General features: G+C 36.0%; 1 pseudogene; it reads right to left on the reverse strand.

Moving 5' to 3' along the window:
• Positions 1-16770: 16770 nt before the first annotated feature.
• On the reverse strand, positions 16771-24520 carry LOC114912639 (receptor-like protein EIX1; annotated as a pseudogene).
• Between the last annotated feature and the right edge of the window lie 312 nt (positions 24521-24832).

Here is a 24832-nt window from a genome sequence, read left to right on the forward strand (position 1 = left end):
GTGTAGGGGTCTCCATTTGCTGTCATCAGGGCATATGACACTGTCTCTTTGAAGCCATATCGTTCCAATTGCCTGACGTTCTTTTTGGGCTTGTGTAGTGCAACCCTGATATCCGTCCTAGGTCCATTTTACTCCTGCTGGAGCTTCTAGCTTCTTTCATCCATCTGAACTCTCTCCACCTGTGGAGACACCTTTGGAGAGTGCTCCACCTAAATACCAAGTCCTTCTGATGTACCTACAAGTGACAAAATAGAATAGGATGTTAGTTGTCCAGCGCTGTCCTGCTGGACCTCCTGCTGCTCCTTCATACCATCTCGACTTTGGAGAACTAAATTTTTATTAAAGATGACATCTCTACTGATGACAACCTTCTCCTACAAGAGATCTCACAGTCGGTATCCCTTAACTCCTCACGAATATCCCAAGAACACCATCTTCCATGACCTGACGTCCAATTTATTTCGCTCACCAGCACCGATGTGCACAAATGCCGTGCACCCAAATACTCTTAGATGGCTCAACCTAATCTTCCTTTTAGACTATTTCTCCTCTAGAATACCACCATCTAACTTAGTGTGAGATGGCTGATTCATCAAATAACTGGCTGCATCTACTGAATCAACCCAAAATACCTTAGGATGCCCTGCCTGTAGTCTTATACATCGTGTCTTTTCCATAAGGGTTCTGTTTATCCTCTCGGCCATCCTATTTTGCTGAGGAGTCTCTCTCACCGAGAAGTGCCTTTTGATACCACACTCTTCATAAAAAATTGAAACTCCTTGTTGGTGTACTTTCCATCATTGTCGGATCGCAGACACTTCAAGCTCCAACCTGTCTCCTTCTCCACCTCAGCTTTCCACATCTTGAATTTGGTGAAGACTTTTGATTTTTTCTTCATGAAGTAGACCCATATCTTCTTTGAGAAATCATCTATGAAGGTCAAGAAGTATCTCACCCCCTTTCTAGTTGAAATCGGGATCGGTCCCCACATATCAATGTGAGCTAATTTCAGTGGGGCTGCACTGCGGGCTAAACTGCTGGCAAACTGCACTCTCCTCTTTTTGCATAGCTCTGAGATACATCCATCCAGATCTGAAACCAGACTATGCTTGCTTAGCTTTTTCATCCCACAATCTCCCATATGGCCTAGGCGGTAGTGCCACAACCGATGAGCCCTCTGCTAGTCCTGCACTGCTGTTGCTGCATTAGATTCTCCAGTCACCATAGATCTTTTTATCCTGTAGAGATTGTTCTCCATCCTCCTATCTCTCATCACTACCATGGCTCCATTTGAGATGTTCAACACCTCACTCCTGGAACGACTGTTGAAGCTATAGCCACTCCGCTCCAGGTAACTCAGTGACGAGATTCTTCTTCAGATCAGGGACGCGCTTCATATTAGTGAGAGTCCACACCATCCCATCAAACATCTTCACCTGAATGCTCTCAATACCAGCAACTCTACATGGGTGATCATCTCCAAGTGTCATGCTCCCTTCATCCATCCTGGTGTATGCAGCGAACCAAGATCAGTTTGGGTGTAGTGATGCGAACAGGCTGAATCCAAGGTCCATACATCTGTGTTTTGCCTGTGACCATCTGATACCACCAAGAGATCATCCTCCACATCACTATCAGCCATCGTACTCAGTGTATTAGATCCTCTCTTATCTCCCTTCTTGTTCTTTCACAACGGGCAATCTCATTTGAAGTGCCCAATCTCATTGCACTTGTAGCACCTAGCTTCCTTCCTGCTTCTGCTCTTTCGATACTTTGACCATCCCCTTAACTTGCCTCTTTTCCTTTCTCTTCTTGATCTCTCCCTCGTGGCCAAGCCTTCCTGGGGAGCACCTTCTTTGGTCAATCTCTCCCACTGTTCATTGGACTGCAGCACCAAGACCATGTCTTCATACTCCAAGGTCTTCTTATCGTAGAGCAGCGTGGTCACCAATGAATCATAGGAAGGGGGTAGCAACCATAGCAGTATTAACGACTTATCTTCCTCCTCCATCTTCACCCCGATGTTCAGCAACTCATTGCGCACCTGATCGAATTTTTTGGATGTGACCCAAGACATCTCCGTCTTCCTGCATCCGAAGGTTGTACAGTCTCTTCTTCAACATCAGTTTGTTGCACATATTTTTTTCGTATATATGGTGTGTGGTGTGCACCTTCAACCATAAATCTTTCAGAGTCCTCTCCTCTAATACCGAATAGAGTGCCACATCCGTCAAACATCCTTTAATCACAGAACAAGCCTTCTTATCCAGAGACATCCACTGACGATCTATCATCCCTTCATGCTTCTCCTTCAATGCCTGATCCAGATCTGCTTGAACCAAGAGATCTTCTACCCATACTTTTCACATGAAAATTTTTTTTTCATCAAACTTCTTAAAATCTACCTTCATGTTGCTTTCTATGGCTGGATCCAATCCAAAAACACAACAAAACTCCAAGGGATTTGAGAAATACCTTGACAGGATCCTTGCTGAAATTTTAGTCTTTGAAGATTTTCAACTTCTAGAGTCTTCTTCTTTCTCCACACAATTCGTGCTCTGATACCAATTATTGAAGCAACTTCTCTAGGTTGTGGACGTTAGGAAACAGTAAGGATCAGGTCGTGGAGGTCCTTGATGGCCAGCAATAAAACAATACAAAAACAGCCTCCAGGATTTCATCAGTCTTGTAAATCCTATCGATAGAATTTTCTTCTGCGATTTGAATCCCTTCTCTATCAGATCTGAAATTCACCTTTTAATATCTGAAAACACCCTTGATGAGACCTCAAAAAAATAAAATATGAAGGCATGAAACTCCTCTTGGGCGGCCAAGAGGGGGCGCACAAAAGCAGTCGTGCACAAAGGAGGGTGCTAGAAACCCTAGCACCTCATTTCTTTCCTTTTTGGGATTGAAGGCCAAGAAATCCTAGGGTTTCTTGCTACTAGAACATGGAGAAGATGAGAGAGAGAGAGAAACAAAGAGAGAGAAAGTTAGAGAGAAAATAATTTAGTATTTATTCACTTTGTCGAGTCACAATACAATGTATCTTTATATATAGGGTCAATATGACCCAACCCAAAAATTCTTCTGGCTAACTCAATATAAAATTGTGATCACCCAAGCTCATGTACACCCATAACTTGACTCAATCTCATAATCTTAGACTCAATCCTAGCCAAATATAAGTTAGCCCCTTAAGACCCAAAATTTCTGAATCTCAAGACTTGAAAGGTTGATAGTCTTTCGTCCTAGGGCCCAAATTAGCCTTAGAAATCCCATGACCATCGTATAGACTTTGGACCTTGACTTTAGCCTTGGTCTCCTGAGCCTTGAGAGCCCCATATAAGGCCTAACAGGATACCACAGCCTCTATTCACCATAGAACTTTTTAAATGCCTGAATCCGAGTCCTGATAGGAGATGCGCTCCGATTAAACCTTAGAAAACCTCTCAGCCATTGGATCTTCACTGCTTGCATTTCCAACCATTGAATCATGCAAACAAAGCCTCAGATCATGCCCGCTTGCTTTCCGACAGTTAGATCAGGACCCAGATCATGCCTACGAGCCTCTGAAGCCATCCAATCATGATCCGATCCATGAAAACATCCATGAGCCATGAGAAACCAGAGGGAAACTAACATCGGTCCACAGTGGACCGTGAGAAATCAGATGAGAAATGCCTGATCGGTCCATGTGACCCTTCTATGAGCCTGATCCATTGTGGACCGTGACTCACAACAGGCCTAGGCACTCATGCAATTGTTGGGCCGCGCTCTCCTGTGCGCACTTGCGCATCTGTCAGGCCTGGCTGTGCCGCCACCATTTTTCATTGGTCCGCTATTGGACTCCGCCGTCCTGTGGGTTGTGCCACCTGCTTTGAATTTCTCTCATGCGTATCTCCTCCATCTGGACTCCGTTTGGACTGTTTTTAGACTCGTTAGATTTTGTTCGTCATCCTGGACCTTGTTCTGGATTTTTTATGGATCGAATCTCAAGGTATTTTTTTCAATAGACCGAAGAGGGGGGTCAGGGGTAGGAGAAAATGGGGATCTCGATCGTCGGGTGGGGGAAAATGATAGTGGGGGAGGGGGTAGGGAAAAATGAGGGCGGCCATCGGCGGAGGAGGCAACCTAGAAACAGAGCAGGCTGAGGAGGGGGGTTGAGGGTCTCGATCATCGGATGGGGGAAAAACAAGGGTGGGGGATATCACCGGTGGAGAAGCCAACCCAAAAACCAAGAGGTTTAGGGAGAGGGGTCGAGGGTCTTGGCGGGCGGGGGGCGGCGGGGTGAATCGATGGAAAGTTAGGATTATTAGTGATGGAATTTGCCATCGATAATATGATATCTCCATCTCTAATAATCTTACAGTCTAATTAAAAAAATAAAATTACTATTTATTAGCTACGTAATTAGCCGTCGCTAAAAATCAAAAACCTCATCGTCAATATTTTTTTTTCAATGACTTATATTTTGGTCGCTATTGGTGGTTGGTAAAAAGATTTATTAGTGATGGCAAAATTGCCATCGCTAATGGTCATCGCTAAAGAACATTTATCTTATAGTTTAAGTATACTTTTTAATATTTTTATGATATGCTATGTTAAATTTTGATATTTTATATTAAAATTATGATATCCTATTAGTAAAATACCTCTCGAAGATAGTTTTGATAATATTATTATATTTTTTATCAAAATTATGATATTATAGATTAATATTATGATAATCTATAGCTATAATATATCTAAAATATATATTTTTTATATTTTTATGAAATTTTAGATCAAAATTATGATATTTTATGATAAAATTATGATATTTGATAGGTGAAACACCTTTCGAAGATAGTTTTAATAATATTATGATATAATAGATCAAATTTTTGATATGTTATGTTAATATTATGACATATAGCCTGTAGATAAAATATTTTTCAGTTATATTTTATATTATTTTTATGACATCCTGGGTTAACATCATGATATTTTATGTTAAAATTATGACATCTTATAGATAAAACACCTCTCAAGTATATTTTTTTGATATTTTTATGATATTCTGATCAAAATTATGACATTCTAGGTTAATACTATGACATCATATTAGTAAAATACCTTTCAAAGATAGTTTAGATATTATTATTATATCCTATATCAGAATTATAACATTATAGGTTTGTATGATGATATCCTATAGCTATAACATCTTCAAAATATATATATATTTTTAATTTTTTTATGATATTTTAAATTAAAATTATGATATTTTTATGTTAAAATTATGATATTCTGTAGATAAAAATATCTCCCTTGAAGATAGTTTTGACAATATTATGATATAATAAGTTAAATTTATGATATGATAGGTTAATATTATAATATTTTATAGATAAAATATCTTTTGGATATAATTTTTTGATATTTTTATGATATTTTATATTAATATTATAATATTTTATATTAAAATTATGATATTCTATAGATAAAATATCTCTTAGATATATTTTTTTGATATTTTTATGATATTTTAGATCAAAATTATAATATTTTAGATTAATATTATGACATCATATAGGTAAAATACTTTTCAAGTATATTTTTTGATATTTTTATGATATGCTGCTTCAAAATTATGATATTTTATGTTAAAATTTTGATATCTTATTGATAAAATATTTTTTAAATATAATTTTAATAATATTATTATATTCTATATCAAAATTATTACATTAAAGATTAATATTATGATGTTCAATATCCTGAACATATAACACCTTCAAAGTATATTTTTTTATATTTTTATGACATCTTAGATCAAAATTATGATATTTTATGTTAAAATTATGATATTATGTAGGTTAAATATCTTTTAAAGATAGTTTTGATAATATTATAACTTAATAGATCAAATTTATGATATGCTAGGTTAATATTATGATATCTTGTAGATAAAATATCTCTTAGATATATTTTTTTGATATTTTTATGATATTTTGAATTAAAATTATGATATTCTATGTTAAAATTATGACATCCTATATGTAAACACCTTCTAAATTTATTTTTTTATATTTTTATGATATTCTATATCAAAATTATGATATTTTAAATTAATATTATGATATCTTATAGAAAAAATATATCTTGAAGATAATTTTGATAATATTATGATATAATAGATCAAATTTATGATATTTTATATTAAAAATTATGGTATCTTTTTGGTAAAATATCTTTCAAATATAGTATTGATAATATTATTTCATTCTATATCAAAATTATGATATTATAGATTAATATTATAATATCCTATACCTATAACACCTTTGAAGTATATCTTTTTTATATTTTTATGATATCCTGATTCAAAATTTTGATATTTTATATTAGAATTATGACATCCTATAGGTAAAATATCTTTCAAAGAGTATTTTGATAATATTATGACATCATGTGATGGTTCTCTTGAGAATCCATCTTCTTCTACTGCATCACTTGTAGATAATGATAATGTTGATCCTCATGTTGGAATGAAGCTCAATTTAGTAACCAATATGTATAATTTTTACAATGCTTATGTGAGAAGAGTCGATTTTAGAATCACAATCACGTGCAGTAGATCCAATAAAAAAAATTATACTTCAAACATTTAGCATGCTAAATCAGGAGATTAGGTTAACTCCAAAAAATTGATAAGTTTCACTAGTGCTCTTTCTGTCTAATCTACATCCAGCAAAATCAGCATCTGAATATCCTATTAAGTCAATTAATGAGTCCTTAGAGTACCATAATCCTAGAGTTTGAGTACCATTTAGATATCTAAGGATTCTTTTAACAGCATTCAAGTGAGACTCTTTAGGATTAGATTGAAATCTAGCACACAAACAAACACTAAACATGATATCAGACCTACTTGCAGTTAAATATAATAGAGAGCCAATCATACCTCTATAGTATTTTAAGTCTACACATTTACCTTCTTCATCCTTGTCAAGCTTACATGAGGGGCTCATGGGTGTGCCAATTGCTTTGGAGTTCTCCATTCTAAATCTTTTGAGTAATTCCTTGGTGTATTTGCTTTGGGTGATGGAGATTCCTTCCTTTGTTTGTTTGATTTGGAGTCCGAGGAAGAATGTAAGTTCTCCTATCATGCTCATCTCGAACTCCCCCTGCATGAGCTTAGCAAAGTCTTGACAAAGAGATTCATTAGTAGATCCAAAAATAATGTCATCAACATAAATTTGTATAACTAACATATCATTTTGATTTCTTTTAATAAAGAGGGTTGTGTCTATATTACCTCTTGAAAAACTATTATTTAGTAAAAATTTGCTTAGCCTATCATACCAAGCCCTAGGTGCTTGTTTTAATCCATATAGAGCTTTATTTAATTTAAAAACATGATTAAAAAAAGTATGATTTTCAAAATCTGGAGGTTGTTCTACATAGACTTCTTCAGCAATATATCCATTCAAAAATGCACTTTTGACATCCATTTAAAATAATTTAAATTTTATAAAGCAAGCATATGCAAGTAGAAGTCTAATGGCCTCTAATCTAGCAACAGGTGCAAAGGTCTCATCAAAATCAATTCCTTCTTCTTGATTATAACCTTTAGCAACCAATCTTGCTTTATTTCTTATTATATTTCCATGTTCATCTAATTTGTTCCTAAAGACCCATTTTGTGCCAATTATTGAATAATTTTTAGGTCTTGATACTAAAGTCCATACATTATTTCTTTTAAATTGATTAAGTTCCTCTTGCATTGTATTAATCCAATTATAATCATTTTCAGCTTCTTCAATAATTTTTGGTTCAAGATGAGATACAAAAGCACAATGATTAAATACATCTCTAAGTGAAGAACGAGTTTTTATCCCATGCATAGGATCACCAATAATTAGCTCCTTAGGGTGATTGTGAACATACCTCCATTCTTTGAGTAAGTCATTTGTACCTTGAGGTTGTTCTTGATGTTCTTCACCTCCCTCATCCTGTTTGTCTTCATGTTCCTCATCCTCTTGAATTGTTGAATCTTTCAGAGTGATCTCCTTCATTCCTTCTATAAGAGAATCTGCATCATCAACACCTTCATTCTTCCTTAAAGGAAGATCGTTAGATTCATCAAAGATAACATGTATGGACTCCTCTACTACTAAAGTTTTTTTGTTAAAAACTCTAAAAGCTTTACTAGTGGAAGAGTAACCAAGAAAGATTGCTTCATCCGATTTTGCATCAAATTTTTCAAGTCTTTCTTTACCATTATTTAATACAAAACATCGGCAACCAAAAATATGAAAATATGCAATATTAGGTTTTCTTTCTTTCCAAAGCTCATAGGGGGTTTTCTTTAAAATTTATCTAATCAAAGCACGATTTAAAATGTAACATGCTGTATTGATTGCTTCCGCCCAAAAATATCTTAGAAGATTGCTTTCACAAAGCATGGTACGGGCAATTTCTTCTAAGGTTCTATTTTTTCTTTCTACTATCCCATTTTGTTGGGGTGGCCTAGGAGCAGAGAAGTTATGGCCAATTCTCTTTTCATCACAAAAGTTTTCAAAGTCTTGATTTTCAAATTCAATTCCATGATCACTTCTAATATTTTGAATTGAAAATCCTTTCTCATTAGTGACTTTTCGGTAAAATTTAGTGAAAATATGAAAAGTTTCATCTTTGTGTGCTAAAAAGAAAATCCAAGTAAAACGAGAGTAATCATCTATAATTACATAACCATATCGTTTTTCTCCTAGACTAGTGGTTCTAGTAGGTCCAAATAAGTCCATATGCAAAAGCTCTAAAGGTCTAGAAGTTGAAACAATATTTTTGGATTTAAATGAAACTCTTGTTTATTTACCTAGTTGGCATGCATCACAAATTCTATCCTTTTCAAAATTTAGTTTTGGCAAACCAAGAACTAATTCTTTCTTAATTAATTTTGAAAGAGAATGCATGCTAATGTGTGCAAGTCTGCGATGCCAAAGCCAACTAGTCTCATTAACTTTAGCATTCTAGGATACTAGGCATTGCATGTTTATTTTGGCTAAATCATTTAAATCTATCATATAAACATTACCATGTCTATGTCCAATAAATTTAATGCCATCATTAATAGGACTAGTTACAATGCAAACAGACGATTCAAAAATAACTTTATATCTTTTATCACAAAATTGACTAATGCTTAGTAAATTATGCTTTAAACCATCAACTAACAAAATATTTTCAATGTATTTGGAGGGAGTGATACCAATGTTACCTATACCGATGATCTTTTCTTTGCCATTGTCTCCAAAGGTGACCATCCCTCCATCCTTAGCATCAAGAGTGATGAATTGGGATTCATCACCAGTCATGTGTCTCGAGCATCCACTGTCAAGATACCATTTCCTGTTTCCTCCTTGGGATGCTAGACACATCTGCAAGCAAAAGTCAAAATTTTGTTTTAGGTACCCAAGCTTTCTTGGGTCCTTTTTGGTTAGTCATAATGGTTCCTTTTGGAACCCATATTTTCTTTACAATTGAGTTTGCAGTTTTGTTAGAGAAGCAAGTGTATGACTTATGTCCTACCCTTCCACATTTGAAGCAAGTAATATTAGAAGACTTGTTACTTAAAGTGTTTACATAAATATTTTTCAGATATTTTTATTTCTTCAAGGGGTTATAGCCAAGTCTAGCCTTATCATACACTGCTTTTTGATTATCAAGAATCATATTAAGTTTATTTGAACTCAAGGTGAATTTTTCTACTATTGGTTTTAGCTTGGCAATTTCATTCTTTAAACTTTGATTTTCTTGAAGCAGAGTAGATTTTTCAATTGAAATATTTTTATTTTGTTTCAATAAAGATTGATTTTTCAATTTTAGATCTTTGTTCTTCATCCCTAGTTTCTTTAATTCATCAACTAAATCATAGAATGCTACATGTAATTCTTCAAATGTAAAGTCACTAGGAGTTTCGAAAATTACCTCATTTTCGTGTGCCATAAGGCACAGGTTGGCTTGTTCGGTTGAGTTTTTCTCGTCGGAGCTTGAGTCATCACTCGCACTCCAAGTGGCCATCATGGCCTTCTTCTTGTACTTCTTAGGACCTTTCTTCAGTTGTGGGCATTCGAATTTGAAGTGTCCCGGCTTCTTGCATTCGTAGCAGATAAGGAGTTGGTCTTTCTCTTTTTCTTTGCTCTGTTCTCCTTTTGTGAATGACCTCTTCCTCATCCCCTATTTCCTTTTTCTCAAAAATTTCTTGAATCTTCGGGTAATGAGTGCCATCTCTTCATCCTGTTCTTCATCTTCAGTGTCATCAGTTTCTTCATCTGGTGAAGCTGTGGATTTGAGGACAATTGTTCTTTTCTTTTTGACTTCTTCCTCTTGATGTTGTTTTATGCTCAGCTCATGTGTCATCAAAGATCCAAGAAGCTCTTCCAATGGTAGAATGTTCAAGTCCTTAGCTTCTTGAATGGCAGTCACTTTGGCTTCCCAAGTTCTTGATAAGGATCTGAGAATCTTTTTTACAAGCTCACTGTTAGTATAGGACTTACCAAGACTCTTTAAACTATTAATAATATCAGTAAAGTGAGTAAACATTCCAGTTATGGACTCATCATGCTCCATTTTGAACAATTCATATTTATGCACAAGCATGTTGATTTTAGACTCCTTTACTTGATTGGTTCCCTCATGGGTTACTTCTAACCTATCCCATATTTCTTTAGCAGATGAGCAAGTAGAAATGTGATTAAATTCATTTGCATCAAGAGCACAATAAAGAACATTCATTGTTTTAGCATTTAATTGGACCATCTTCTTATCAACCTCATCCCATTCTTTCTCGGGTTTGGTTGATTCCTCACCATCTATAATTTTAGTGGGTGTGTGAGGACCGTTCACTATGATACTCCACATATCATAGTCGAGTGCTTGAATGAATATTTTCATCCGAGCTTTCCAATAGGTGTAATTAGACCCATTGAAAAGTGGAGGTCGGTTGGTGGATTGCCCCTCGGCTAGAGAAGTGCCGACATGAGTTGCCATAGATCTTTGGCTCTTTGATTGTTTAGATCAAAGAAGGGCTAGAGCACCGGGCTCTGATACCACTTGTTGCCCAGCTATGCAACCCAAGAGGGGGGGTGAATTGGGTTTCTAAAAATTTTAAGCTTAACTTATGACTTATGAGAAAAGTTTGATAAAGCTAAATAGATAGGGTGAGTAGAATTAATTCAAGGCTAATAGCAAGAGCAAGAATGCAAGAGAATAATGAAGAGATAAAGAAGAGCAATAAGACACGCACCAAACAAAAAGATTTATAGTGGTTCGGTGCCAACTTTGCACCTACATCCACTCCCCAAGCTCCTACTTGAGAAATTCAATCCACTCAACTTGTATTCAACCCGAATACACCCATCGGAAACTCCGACTCTAGCTATCCCAAGCTAGACCTCTTATTTTACGGGTACAAACCAATCCAATACACTTTGATTCTAGGTTCGGATCAATCTTCCCTTATTTTGAAACCCCTCCAAAATAAAAATAATCACTCAAACCGAGTATAACAATTAATAGCACAAATAAGTACAAAGAAAGCTCTTTTAATGAGCGAATATGACTTTAAATACACTTTACTTAAGAGAAGAAGACCCTTTTTGGATTTCCTCAAGGTGGTTGGAGACTTGAATGTGCACTTGAGGAGTTGGTGAGCTTGGATTAAAGGCTTCTTGAAAGCTTTGAATGAGCTCTTGCTTAGGGCTGAAAAGTTTGCTTAGAATCCTTTTTTCAAAATCTCTCTTCTTGAATCCTCTCGTTGATTCCCACCTTTTGTTCTTTTTATAGCTTTAGGAAATAGAGAAAATCATTCTAGACTGAAAAAAGAGCCGTTAGACTGTATTAAATGAGCATTAAAAGTAATTAAAACGGGTTAAAAACTAGTCGTTGCAGAAAAATCCCATCACAGGGGTCGACTCATGAGTCGACTCATGCCTGGGGGTCGACTTATGGGTCGACCTCTGTGGAAAAATATCACAGAAGGGAACGGGATCCATGGTTCTGTAAAACTGGCAAAAAGACCTGCAGAGGTCGACTCATGAGTTGACTCATGCCATGGGGGTCGACTCATGGGTCGACTCACAGGCATTGCCAAGTCTGTGCCGGACAGAAAATTTAGCGTGCCAGTCATCTCATGTGCCATGAGTCGACTCATGGGTCGACTCATGATTTTTAATCATGCATATCTTTCAAAAAACAAATCCAAAATCAATAAAATTTTCACCATTGGATCACAAATCTTTTGTTCTATCATTTGATACTATCAAATCAGGATTTTGGTAAAATTATGATTTTGCCCCTGGAGAGCAAAAAGTCTTTTTCAAATGAAAATTATTAGTACTCCTTCAAATACTTTGTAATCATCAAAATCAATCCAAGGAGCAACAATTTCAAATAATTATAATCTTTAGCTTAAATACCACTTAAATCATATTCTCTAATGATCATAACCCGAAATTGTAATATCATTCTATTACATCCTTAATGATTATAACCTCAGACTCTAATATTATCTATCATACTCTATTGATTATAATCTCAAAGTTTTGATATCACTTATATGACAATCCCTAGTGACCTTAAACTTGGACTCTAGTACTGTTCTGTCATATCCTAATCACTTGTATCATTATCTCCAAATGAACATAACCTAAGCTTTAAGCTCAGATATCACTCTGTCACATCCTATTGATCTTACATAAAGTTTTGATATCACTTCATAATCTTAGTGATCTTAAACCTAAGCTCTGATATTATTCCATCATATCCTATCACGTATATCATAATCCCTAATGATCATATCCTAGGCTCTGATACCATTCTGTCACACCCCGAATCCAACATCTGGGTCGGATACGCGATGGCCGCACACTCCTTAGAGCAAGCCCTAAAGAATATGCAAGGCCAAATTAAATCGTTACAACCTTAACATCCATAACAATTTATTTCAACAATAATTCGTAAAACCTTGCATAATTACAATTTAATTTTTTTCAATTCTCTGATCAGATATTATAATACTCTATTTATCCTTCTGCTCACCCATAAATCCAAGCCATAGCCAATCATAAGCATCCTGTAACTCTAAGAAGAAAAAGAAAGATGAAGAGGTGTGAGCTTTACAGCCCAGTAAGAATTCTCATATCACACTGATATAGTAATATAATCTAAAAATAAGAATAAGCAATAAAACACAAATCTCATGTTCAATATTCAGAATACTGCAAACATCCATAAATTTACTGTCTTGTTAAAATAGATGCATCATCATATGTTAACAGGTGAAATACTTTTGTTTAACGATTATTTCATGTCTTATCTTTCACTTCTCTTTTCACAATCACATGATTTTTAACCTTTTCTTTCTAGCTCTGGACTATCCAAGTCTATACCTCAGTCATCATCCGGATCGAATCCACTTAAAAAGCCTTTCAAGACTGTCCCAGGATGAGCTTCTGGCCGGCTGTCCCACGTACGAAAGCCCGTGAGAGGCTGTCCCAGGTATAAGCTCCTGGCGGGCTATCCCAGGCATGAGCTCCTAGCCGGCTGATCCACCTATAAGCCAGTGAGGGCTGTCCCAGGCATAAGCTCCTGACCGACTGTTTCATATGACAAGACTAGTCCATACCATATATCTCTTTCTTTTCATTTAATCATTATGTATTGATTTTATCAAATCAATTTTGACTTGCATTATGATCAATTCAGATATGTCATACCCATATAATCATGCCATCAATCGCTGATACATATATATTGACATAACATACTCATGCTCAAAATCAAATAACAGTATCTCAGGTATAATAAATTCATCGATCTCAAATCCGACGATGCAAAATCAATAATGCAAGACAAATAGTAAAATAGCATATTTATAATGGTGATCATGTACAGGGATTCTTACCTTTACCAGTGACTGATCCAAGCACCAAAAATCAATGTTCTTCTTTGATTTATGAATATCTTTAACAAAATATTCTAATCGATATCGTATGCAGACAATCATCTCTTCATAACCCTGATCAAATATAAAAATCATATATGGAAAAAATTATCCGATAATCAATCCTAATAACACAAATCTAGAATCTCTCTCAGGATTAACCAAAATTAAGATTTGTCTAAGTATATGGATCTTCCACTAATCCATAAGACTTCTAGAGAGAGAAAATCCATGAAGAGAGAGAAAATTCTAGAGAGAGAAAGTAGAGAGAGAAAGTGGAGAGAGAATCTTCGTATCCTTCCGATGAGGCAATCATGGTCGAGATCATCAGAGGTCCTATCTGGATGACTCAATATGAATCAAATATTATAAATTTCAAATAGGATCGGACTGGGATTAGATCTACCGCACGAATTTCGAAACAATCTCAGGTCATCTTATTTTCATCTCAAGTTTATCCTAGGGTCTGTGATGCAGTCAGAGAGAGAGAATGATCCTAGAGAGATAAAATCCATAAAGAGAGAAAAAAGGTCTAGAGAGAGAATCTAGAGAGAGAAACTGGAGAGAGAAGGTAGAGAGAGAAGAGAGAAAAGAGGAAGAGAAAGGAGAGAGAGGAGAGAGGAAAAATTCTCTCTTTCTTCTTTTTTTTTTCTATTTTTTTATTTTATTTTATTTTATTTTATTTTTTTTCTTTTTCTTTTTCTCCTTTTCCTTTTCTTTTCTTTTTCTTTTTCTTTTTCTTCTTCCTTCTTCTTTTCTTTTCTTCCCGCGGCCTCCCTTGGCCGAAACAGGGGAAGACCGTGAGGTCCCCCCCCCTCAGTGGCAAGGGCTCTGATGGGGTGGCGGCTTGGCCAGAGATCTGGCAAGACGGCCGACCATGCGAAGCCGATCGACGATGGGGTTCGGCCGGCGGTCTTTTTTCTTTTCGAAAAACAGGGAATCTGTCCCCTTTCTTCATGAATTCTGACCATTGGCCGGTCGCCGGTGGCCAAGCGCTCAAGGGAAGAGAGAGAGAGATAGGAGGGTCCGATCTTGGGAATGAGACGCCGCAACCGGCGGTGCCGGTGGCCGAAAAAAAAAGAGAAAAAGGTTCTGGCCGAACAGGGGTTTCACGTTTCACGGAATTTTCGATGATCCCGACGGCCGGCGAGAAGTCTAAAGCCATGGAAAGAAAGAGAAGAGGGAGAGGAAGAAAGATTGAACCCTTACCTGAACTCTGGTGGCCTCTTCGACCTTTGATTTCCAACGAACACAAGAAAAGGGTGCCGCGGCTTCCACGGAGAAAAGGAAAGAAATCAGGCTCAACGGACACCGGTGGAAGCTTGAGAGGGAGAGGAGGGCTTATTTATAAAGGGTCCTAGAGTTTCAACAGTCCTAGAACCCTTCTCCGATCGGGATTCATCGGAGAAGAAGACTCCCATCGGGAGTCTTCTTCCCGTTCTCTTTTTTTTTTTTTTTTTTTTTTTTGTATGGCTTTGGGCTTTTGGGCTTGATCCAGGGTTCAAAGTGGGCCGGGGTGTTACGGTTTGAAAGGAGCATAATGCGAGAATCTTTAGGAAGAAACATTGTTCTAAGTTTGCAGTACTTCAGAAGATTCTCCAATGTTTTCATAGCTGGTTCCACATCTCTAGGCCAAGAATTCAAGATAGCCATAAAATATTTTGGAGAAAGCTTCAACCGTTGCTTTAGCAGCTGGTAGATTCACTTCGAGTATCGACTACATTGTTGTCTTGCTGTCTCTTGAAGGATCTACATTTCATGGTGTCTCGTGGAAGAATTGGGCGTGGGAGTTACTGAGCTCTGTTTTTAGAGCACGTTCTCCTCTGTTTTGCTGTTCTTGTTTTCTTTGCTAGGATAGCCTCTGCTCCTCAATTGTTCTTGTTCCTCTTCTGTTGTACATTCTTCACTTTTATTGTACCATACTTCTTCATGCAATAAAGCTTAGGTGACTAAGGCTGGCCCTCAGTCTCCTTTTCCATCAAAAAAAAAAAAAGAAACAAGTCAACCAATCAGTTATGAGCACATGATTGTAGATGCCCATCAGCAATGTGTTGCCCGCTTTTTTGAAATACACAAGCAGTATACGAATAAAACTCTGAGATTAACTCCAAAAATATTCATGTGAGACATGACATGTCAAGAAGATCACCGCAATCATGGAGCTCACTGATTGTTGTCTTGCTTCAACGGATCATTACTTCATTAAGCCAACATTCTAAGATTATATTCAAATATGTAAGTTGATCTTCTTGGTGATGGAATAGCACTTCAATATTTTTATTGTCATCATTGCAAGCATCTCTACTGACTCATCCAGTATTGATCATCTTATCTGATCAACAGTGCATATCTTTTATTAACAAAAGCTTCTGTAAGCTAGCACCATTAGTAGTTGCTAACAATCCGTTGTTTGTTGTAGTCCCATATGTGAAGAAATAAGCAGAGAGTATCCTTCCAGACGCGTCATTAGAATAATGGCATCCGATGACAAAAAAAAATGCTTTATTGGATTAGTTTTTCTGCAGAATGGAGAAAAGTTTACACCAAGGAATTGAAGGAAATTCAGCTGATACATTGCCCTGTGGTTCTTGATGCATCCTATCAACAAGTTGGTTGACATTCTGGAGTGCAACTCCAGACCGAGTTTATGATGATCAAGCCAACGAGAAGCCTTTTAATGCTTTCTAAGCAACCTGTACCCATGGCATGCAGTAAATATACGGCTAAAACTAAAGAATGAAGTACAAAGCCATAAATATGATGAAGGTGCTCTTTGCTAATTCAAGAAACCCAATCCTTAGCTCTGATGCCATGTGAATAACTATGTATTTGCAATTCAAGAATTACAAGGAAACAAGGAAGAGGGGAAAAAGTACAAAGTGCCCTTTCATTCGTTGGTATGCTCTCAAACTTCAGCTTGAGCTTTTTTTTTTTTCCTCTCTTTCTGTTGATTGAATACGAGCTGAGAAAACCTCAGCCACCTGAAGCTTTATTAAAAGAAGAACAGGAAAGTTTCAGATACAAATGTTGCCTCTACTCAGCGAGAACCAGGGGGATCTAAAACATAATTTTTCGATCTCAGTAATATAACACACAGAACACTTCTACTTTTATAGTAAATTAAATGGTCATCACTTCTGGATTTTTCAGATGGGCAATTGAAACCCCTGGTGAATTGAAGAATCCTCAAGGTCAACTAGAGATCCTGTAACAGTAATGAAACATTTCCTATCTTGTTCCAGATCCTTCCAAAAGAGGATGCAGCTTCTGATTGCACAAGGTAGACCACTCAACGAAAAGTGTGAGTCCTTTCACGGCTATAAAGGGAATCAAACTACTTTTGCCAAGAAAAATTCCGTATTTCCTTTTATTCAAGCAAATCCAAGCGAAGGCAGCGTAAAGCACCAGAATAACTGGTTGTAGAGGCTTTGAGAAGGTCCTCCTCCTCCACGATAGACTAAAATCCTCAAAAGAAGACTGTGGATGAAGCACCCCAGCAAAGAGAACACAGCTTTCCAAATTGTTGAGGAGAAGAAACAGGTTGAAAATAAATGATCTACAGACTCCTCTGCATGACCATAAAGAGCACTGCCACCCAGCTTTTTTCCAGTCTTCTTCCGCAGCAGCTCATGAGTATTCAATCTATCTTTTCTTGCTGCACAACCAAAGAAAGCACTTAAATTTGAGTGGCACACTGAGTTTCTAGAGATGTTTGGCAAACCTGCATTTGATGCCTCTTGTGTTGATGAAGTTATATAAGGACGCAGTTGTAAAGGAACCATTAGAATCCAATTTCCATAACACCTTGTCAGTTTCTTGACTTGGCGGAGCATGTGCAAGAATTCAGTGTGAACCATCAAATTTATATTGTTTGGATGGCCGTCGGAAATCAAGGTACGCTGGAGGAGCTCCTGGGTTCAGCTCATCATTGCGCTCTGCAGGGAGAATTGGCACGAGAGGTATTCTACAATTTCCCCTAATTAAGAAAAGTTCCTCCATCCAAGCAATCCTCTAAAAAATTCTTCACACTTTTAAACGTGGGGAAAAGTGATGCTCTGCAAAGGAAATCTGGGCAGCCATAGAATCATCTTGTCTTCTCTTGCTCCTCTCTTTTGATATTATGATCTTCACCGTGCTCTTCCTGTAACCACTTACCTCTTTCCTTTTCCTTCATTGCAACCATTTTCTCATTATTTAAATAAATTGGGGGAAGGTTTTGCTCCCTCCTTACATATCAAAAAATAAAAAAAAAGGGTGGGCGTGTACATTTGTTCTCTCTTTTTTACTATTTGCTGCTCATCAAAAATGGTTTTGGGCAAACAATTACTACCAATTTGAAGCCTTGAGTCAATCTTTAAATGCGCGAACAAAATAAATCCATAGCAGGTCGAATTTGTTTTCAAGACTAAAGGAGCGAGGCAAACCATATGGCAAGATAACAAAGGGATGCATATCTCTTGATTCTTGTTTTGTCGGCAAGAACTGGGAGTTAGGGATAGTTCTTAGTTTTATCTAGCCCATTCCTTTTTTTGCGACTCATTTGGGTATGGGAATGATGATTCTCGTGGGCGTTGTGTTTCCATGAAAATAATCCATAACCGGAGAGCTTGGGTATCATTTCCTTGCTTGTTGGATATACATCCAGGCAATAATGAAGATAGGTTTTGCCTACATATTATATCTATTTAAAATTGGTTGTATTTTAAAAAGACATATAGTAATATATATTGCATATTGCAAAATATAACATGATATATATTTGTATTATGTACTAATGTTACATATATTATAATCACTCTATCTATTATACAAGAGACTATATTCTCTCATAATTTTATATTATATATTTGACAACTATTATATTATTAAATCATCTTATTATTATGGTATTATAATTATATTGTTATTTTTTATATTCAACATACATAAAAATATAATATTTCCTACTGGCCCATAATATAGTTTTATATATTACGTTCATGCTAAAACTGTATTATTAACTACCATTTTTATTATATTATAATTATAAATATAATCTATCTAATAACATTTGTGAATAATATTCTTGTCATATATTAATACTATATTTATATTAGACTATTCTTGTATTATTAAATTATATTATGCTAACAATAACATTATAATAATTATTATGTTCTTTCAATACATGAATATGGTTAAGTACGCCATCTATAAAGAGATAGAAGTAGTACCGGTTGATGATAAATTGAAAGAAGGATGGCTTAGAGTGTTTGGGTATGTATGCAAAGAGATGCATCATTACTAAAAAGTGATTTGATATACATGGAAAGAAAAAGGAAAAAAGATAAATCACAAATCATATAGAAAGAAATAATAAGGAAGAATTAGATAACACTGTCTCTTAAAAAGTATAACATAAACAAAATGGAATGGAGAAATAAGATTTACATAGCCCACCTTAGCTAATTTGAGATAAAGGCTAAATGTAGTTATTAAAATATGATCATTAAAATATTATATTATATGAAATATTGTTTATATTGCATTATTTTTAAGCACTATAATAATATTAATAGAAGATTAATGTTTTGTTATAATGTTAATATTTGCATTATTATATTTATAGTACAAGTATCATTGAATAATTTTTATATTCTATTATAATAATTATAGAAATTATAAATTATATAGCATCATGTATTATGTATTACATTATATTAATTCATCACATAATGATAAGTGTTATTATTTAATAGTAATATAATATGAATAATAATACTAATTATACTAGTGGTAGCATTACTAATATAAATACTACTCAATTTTCATTTACATAATATAATAATTATAATAATAATAATAGTAATATTTGTTATAAAAAATATAACAGGTTATATGCTACAAGGTTTATTCCATTCGCTTGAGACAAAGGGTGAAAGTAGACCGAAAGATATCTGTTTAGATACATTTTCTTATCCAAATTAATTAAAATATAAATTAAAATTTAAGCATCTGACTAATATCTGTATCGATATTTATATCTATAAAAAAAATAAATATGAATAGACAACTATCTGATGCATATCTAAATATCCAATTCTATTTGATAATCCTATTTAATTTTATGTAGCATCCATGAATTTTTAAAGAAAATATATGATGACATAGACATGCTATTAGCTTGATTTGTTTTCCACTTAGTAATATCTTTATTCTATGGTCATAAAATTTATTTATTTGACTTATGTTTAAATTTTTGTTCATAGTCCTAATATCTAGCTTTTATTCATATCCATTTAAAATAAATATAGATGTGAATTTTTGCTTCTGATAAATATCCATATCTATATTTGCATTCGTCAAATAAAACAAATATGGTATAGGTATATTGGTATCCTGTTTGATTTCAAGTCTATCTTTAGATTATATGGCTTATCCAAACTGAAGAATTGGGTCATTATCCAAGGACTTATTTCCTAGAAACAAGAAAAACAATCTTGATTTCTTTTCCTAGAAACCAAATTTGGCTTCAGAATGATGTTGTTTACATGTCTCTCCTGCCCAAGACTTATATGCTAACCTCCTCTTCTTCTTCTTTCTTGTTTTCATTTATTTATTTATTTTTTTTGAGAAGTAGAATTTGGTCCAATATAGAAGTAAGGGTATGATAAAACCTATATTTCCATCATAGAGCTATAATAGATACATCTTAGTCTATTTTTTTTGGTAAGAATACATCTTATTCTATTTAACAATTTTTATTATTGCATCATACAGATAATCTTGAGGTGCTTATGCTTGTCTTCTTATAGGTAGGGTATCTTGTATGACATCAGGTATTTTACTGCTATTGTATCATTTTGCTAGTGTGACATAAAAACAAAAACTCCCAATTCTAATAAAACATTATTTCATTTATGAGCAAAATGATAGCAAATATAGATAGTGAATCATATACAAGTAGCAAAACAACATAAAGGAACAATAATTCAAAAAGCTCTTGAGTTCAGATCCATACATATTTGGATTGGAGGCACTCCAACCATCACTCGGAGATATGGAGAGAGATCATACTACAAATGCAGCACCGTCCATAATTGCTTAGCCATGCTTGTGGCTACTCTTTCTCATGACAAAATTCAGCTTGGCAAATTGTTTTGCTGATTCTATATAAATATAATCACATATTTTGTCAAGGAATTGAAGATAAGCAATTCTGATATCCTTTTTGACCAACATCATGCCAACAAAACCCCAGAATCCAATGACAAATCCCAATGCCGAGCTGCCATAAATCCATATCATCTCACAGTCATCTCTATCTACTTCTTCTTCTTCTTCTTCTTGATGTGTAGATGCATTAGTAGGGCATTCTGGCAGTGGCTGTCCACAAAGATAATGATTGCCGATATAGGTGGAGGGATCATTGAAGGTCAGAAATTGTTTTCCTGATGGAATTCTTCCCGACAAGTTGTTATATGACAAGTTCAAGTTGCTTAAGTAATTCAAAGCAAGCATGGTTTGGGGAATTGGGCCAGAGAGATCGTTCATTGATAAATCGAGTGATTCCAACTGCCTCATGTCACAAATATTTTCTGGAATTTTTCCAATGAAATGATTCTCTGACAAGTTCAAGAAATGCAATCCATGAAGATATGTTATTTCATCAGGGACCTCTCCAGAAAGATTGTTGTGTGATAGGTCAACTCTTGTAACCAGTAAAAGCACACTAGTGTACTCAAGTTCTAATCCTTTTGTAATTATCAATAGACTCTCATGGTAAAATGATGTGGTGATCATACCTGAAAGCATCGGTTGGCTTCTTTCTTGTATCTCAGCCATTATAGAAAAATGCCCAAAAGATGATGGTAGATTTCCTGAAAAATTATTGCAAGCCAAGTCCAAAACCTGAAGAGAAGACAAACTCGATATTTGCATTGGGATATTACCATTAAAAAAATTTGATCTTAGACGAAGTACTCTTAGAGATGAGAGGCTTTCTCCAATCCATGTGGGTATGCTGCCAGAGAATCTGTTTTCACCGAGATCAAGAACAACCAATTTTTTACAAAGTCTCAAGAAAGAAGGAAATTTACCGGATAATCGATTATTTCTCATGTGCAAAGATTGGAGTTTAATAGGATATGCCACCATGCTGGAAGTATCTTCTACTTTTTTGTTTTTTGGATCATCAAGGACTCCTGGATGTGATTTATTCCAGCAGTCTGGAAGTCTTCCAGATAAGTCATTATTGGAGAGGTCAAGAACCTCCAAAGAAGTCCAATTGCAAATCCAGCTGTCTGGAAATCCTCCAGATAACTCATTATTCGAGAGGTCAAGAACCTTCCAATAAGTCTGATTAAAATGGAACTGTGGGATACTTCCATTTAAATGGTTGTGGGACAAAGATAGTACTATAGGGCTTTCGAAAAAGCTTAAAGGAATGGGTCCAGAAAAAGAATTATTGGAGAGAATCATGTAAGAAGCCTTCAGATTAGGTATTGGACCAGAAAAACAGTTGGAGCTCAGGTCAAGATATGCATAAGTATGGCTCCCTAAAAAACTTGGTAGCTGTCCTTCCATACAATTTTGCGATAAATTGAGGTAATATATATCCATCTTCCAGAACCATGACGGAATCTTGTCTGAAATTCCAGCTTCATTTAGGCGCAACATAAACAAATTTGTCTGGGTTCGAAGCCAAGCTGGAAATTTAGGTCCCACATGGCAAGAGCTCATATAAATATACAAAGCATTGAAAGAAGGAACCCAACTATCACTTGAGATCATGTTCAAGGAGTTGTAAGATAGATCCAAATAACCTAATCTTATGAGGTTGGAAAAGTGCACTTCAGTCAAGTATCCTGTGAAAGAGTTCTTACACAAATCTAACGTTATGAGTTCAGATAACTTGCCCAAACTTTCTGGTATTTGCCCGGTAAAATTATTAAATGACAAATTTAATGACTGCAAGTGAACCAGGTTTCCAATAGTTTCCGGTATCCATCCCCTCATATGGTTAGAGGACAAATCCACTACCTCCAAGTTGATGAGGTTCCACATTCTTTTTGGTATTTCTCCACTAATTTGATTGCCTCTCAAATATAAGAACCTCAGTTGGCTAGAATTCCCCATTATTTCTTCTGGTATACATCCTTTGATCTGGTTATCAGACAAATCTAATACCTCCAAGTTGAGGATATTCCCCATGCTTTTTGGTATTTCTCCACTAATTCTATTTTCAGACAAATATAAAGCCTCTAGATGGCTATGATTTCCCATGTTTTCTGAAATTTCGCCGCTAATTTGACTGCCAACCAATGCCAAGAGCCTCAATTGACTAGGATTCCCAAACATTTTTGCAGCATGCCCAGAAATTTGGTTTTCAGATAAATCCAAATACTCCAGGTGAGTATTATTCCACAGAGATTGTGAAATGCCTCCAGTAATTTGGTTCCGACAGAAATCCAAATGCTTTAGATGGTTGAGATTCCCCAACATATCTGCTACGGATGATATCCTCCCATGAAATGAACAACCTTGGAGATCAAGTTGAACAAGGCTGCTAATATTAAGTAGCCAATGGGGGACGGTAGAAATAGCATTGTAAGAGAGATCGAGCACGGTGAGAGAAGTGAAGTTTACGTGCTGTAGAGTAGAAGGAATACCAGGAAGTCTGGTAGCAAATAATTTCAAGGCCAATAGAGAAGGGTGCATATTGATTTCATGAAGCCAATTTGATGCCATGGAGAGGTCAGCAAAACTCAAGTCAAAGTATTGCAGAGAAGTGATTCTGGAGAGCCATTGAAGGTCATTAACACGTAGAGCTATTGGATAATATTCAGTGTACCCATACCATTTGTCAAGAAAAAGGTACCCACCCCGAAGATCTAGATAGTGCAAGCTCGAGAGATTTCCAATCTGGCGAGGAATGGTTCCATTGAACCAAGCCATGGAGAGGTTAAGGTACTCCATGTGCATGAGAGAACCAATGAATTCAGGGATGGGTGCAAAAAAAAAGTTGTTCATGCTCAAATCCAAATACCTCAAATGTATCAAGCTGGATATAGAAGGATTTACCTTACTTGGTTTCGGGATTTTTCCAGTTCCATAAATCAGATCATAATCATATGGGTATCTGAGGTCAAGCGTTACCACATGACCGGTGGTGTTGTCACAGCTAACACCCCTCCACTGGCAACAGTCTTGGCCCGTCCAAGAAGAGAGCCACTCACCAGGATCATAGATATCTGCTCTGATGGCAAGGAGAGCTCTCCTCTCGTGCTCCATGCAGCTCCCCCCACCTTGGAGCCATCTTCACTGCCCAGGCAGAGGCAGAATGGGATGACTCCTATGCATAGGAGGAACCCAATCGGCATGACACGCTCCATAATGAGGGATCTCCTATTGTATCGATCACTGGCCATAAGATGAAGTCCTACGACCAGCCTGAGAGGTTGCATGGAGGCCGTCGACCAACATCTTTCAGGATTTATAAGGGCGGAATTGCACAAGCCCGGTTGCAGTGTAATTTTCTTTCCCATGCCAGACTTGGTAAACTTTCCATGATTGGCGCCGACTGGAATGGAAAGTGGGATGGAGTACTTGCCGTGCTCGCACCGCAGGGTGTCCGCGTTCCTGGGGCATTAGCTGTCCGTTTTCAGTACAGTTGTATATTGTAGTCGCTTTCACGAACGCCGTCGACATTGCCAGGATACTATTCCAAAAGAACTGGAATGGAAAAGATGAGGCATCAGAGGTTGCATGGAGGCCTCTCATCGTTTTCAAGGATTTATATGGAGGAATTCGTTGCTCACTATATTGTCGTTTTATTCTTTAAGTCAAAGTTGATAGTTGGCT

Source organism: Elaeis guineensis, chromosome 4 (assembly GCF_000442705.2).
Source record: "Elaeis guineensis isolate ETL-2024a chromosome 4, EG11, whole genome shotgun sequence".
Classification (NCBI taxonomy): Eukaryota; Viridiplantae; Streptophyta; class Magnoliopsida; order Arecales; family Arecaceae; genus Elaeis; species Elaeis guineensis.